The 2,270-nt window shown below is 42.7% G+C and overlaps 1 pseudogene; it reads right to left on the bottom strand.

The window, feature by feature from the left end:
- Positions 1 to 964: 964 nt before the first annotated feature.
- Positions 965 to 1,370, bottom strand: LOC103257070 (annotated as a pseudogene).
- Positions 1,371 to 2,270: the final 900 nt, after the last annotated feature.

Genomic DNA, 2,270 nt, shown 5'->3' with positions numbered 1-2,270 from the left:
TGCTTCCTCTTTTCTGATAGCAAAGGTTTTGCTTTTCACAAATCTTTCTTTTTTTTTTTTTTTTTTTTTTTAGTTGGAGTCTCACTCTGTCGCCCAGACTGGAGTGCAGTGGCCGCTCCCGGCCACCGCAGCCTCGACCTGCTGGGCTCCGGCGATCCTTCCGCCTCAGCCTTCCGAGTAGCCGGAATTACAGGCGTGCGCTACCACGCCCGGCTGATTTTTTTGATTTATTGTAGAGGTGAGGTCTCGCTGCCCAGGCGGGTCTCGAACCCGCGGGCTCAGGCAATCCACTCACCTCAGCCTCCCAAAGGCGCGGGATTACAGGCTGAGCCACCGAGCCCGGCTCACAAATCTTTCAGCACCGCATGCTGTGGTGGTTCTCTAGAAATGGCCACATCTATCTTTGACCTTGGGGGGATAAAAGCGAGCTAGACATATTTGAGCATACCTGAAATGTTGGTAGCTCAAGACTCACATTGTACTTTCTTTGTATTTTCACCACTTGCAGCTCCACCATGATGTTATCTAAATGGTTTCACACGTTTTCAGAGTGAAAGTTGGCATGTTGGGGGAGCGCGTGTGTTATATAGGAGGCAGAATAGGTGGTTGGGTTTGCCTGTTTTCTTGCAAGTACTTATGGTCAATAAAGATAGGCTGGAACTGCTGTGACAAGGTGGGAGATATCTTCCTCATGATTTTGTTCTTTTTGGGCGAGGTTGCTAATGGAAGCAAAGTCAGGTTGTTCAGATATCAGCCGAGCTAATATAGTGCCTGGCATGCGTTTTGTCCAAAGTTGAAATTACAGAATGTTGGAGAAATTAGTAGAAAGATTTCCTGGGTGAATTAGGGGGATTCCTACATTGAGAAGGAAAGTCATATCTCATTGATTACTTTTGTTTTTTTTGTGAAATCCTTTTTTTGATTGTTTTAGAAAAAAACCACAGGGCTTTAATAGTCCCATCACAGAGGGCAGGTCTTCGTAGGGTGGGGTTGAGCTGTCAGTGGGAGGAGGCCCCTGCTTGCTGGTCATGAGCGGGTTCCGCAGGACCACAACGACAGAGTCCCTGCAAGAACATCCTGGAGATGTAGCGATCCTTGTTGACTGGCTTGGACTTCTTCTTGCCCTTGCCGCTCTTGGGGACCTCGGCCCACATCTCCTTCACGTTCTCCAGCGCCATGTTGCAGTGCCTGTTGAAGGTCTTCACACATCCCAGGAGTTTCTTGTTGTTGCGGCAGTTGATGAGCACTTGGGTGTGGATCTTGACAGACTGTGTGAGCACAGAGAGTGGACCCATGTTAAATTCTTCTTCTTCCTGCTTCTGCAGCTCCTCTGGGGCCATCTCACTCTTGGGCTTGTTGGGGAGGCTCATGGTAGCGGCTGCGCTACCAGGTCACTCGCCTGGGTAAATCTCTTATAGCTATTCCTTATGTATTATTTATTCTTTCATTCAACTAATACTTATGGATGGTGAGGACATAATAATGACCAAAAAGAAGTTAAAATACCTGACTTTAAGAAAATTATTGCATAGTGCAAGAGACAGATATTAAATAACCACATAAATATTTAACCAGTCATTCAGTTTAAGTATCCATTAAAAAGAACTCAAATATCTATCTACCCCTTTGTGTTTTTCTTCTCTTTCTTGAATTTCTATGACTTAAACATCTGTTCTTTTGATACTGTTCTATAAATCTCATAAGCTTTCTTTATTCCTTTTCATTCTTTTTTCCCTTCTGTCTGTATATTTTCAAATAACCCGTCTTTACATTTACAAATTCTTTCTTCTGCTTGATCCATCTGCTATAGATTATCTTTGTTGCATTTTTTATTTTGCTTATTTTATATTTAATCTCCAGAATTTGTTTGAGTTATTTTCTTATTTTAATCTCTCTGTTAAATTTCTTATTCTGGCCACTTATGGTTTTTTTCATTTCATTGAATTGTTTCTCTGTATTTTATTGAAGCTCACTGAGTTTCCTGAAAAGTTATTTTGAATTCTTTGTCGGACAGTTTTTGTAACTCCATTTCTTTAGGGTCAGTCACTGGCACTTTATTTTTTCTGTCTGGTGAGGTCATGTTTCCCTGATTCTTCTTGATCCTGTGGTTGTGCATTGATGTATGTGCATTTGAAGAAGTACGTATTTATTCCAGTCTTTGCAAACTGGCTTTATCTGGGAATGCCCTTTAACAAAATAAGCCTGTCCAGAGATTCTTGGCAGGCTGGTGACATGATCCCTAAACCAGGGATCACTGGGGCTGTTGTGGC

Source organism: Carlito syrichta, unplaced genomic scaffold (assembly GCF_000164805.1).
Source record: "Carlito syrichta isolate Samal-C Ts95f unplaced genomic scaffold, Tarsius_syrichta-2.0.1 Scaffold301518, whole genome shotgun sequence".
Classification (NCBI taxonomy): domain Eukaryota; kingdom Metazoa; phylum Chordata; class Mammalia; order Primates; family Tarsiidae; genus Carlito; species Carlito syrichta.
This window is presented reverse-complemented; position numbering and strand designations above follow the sequence as displayed.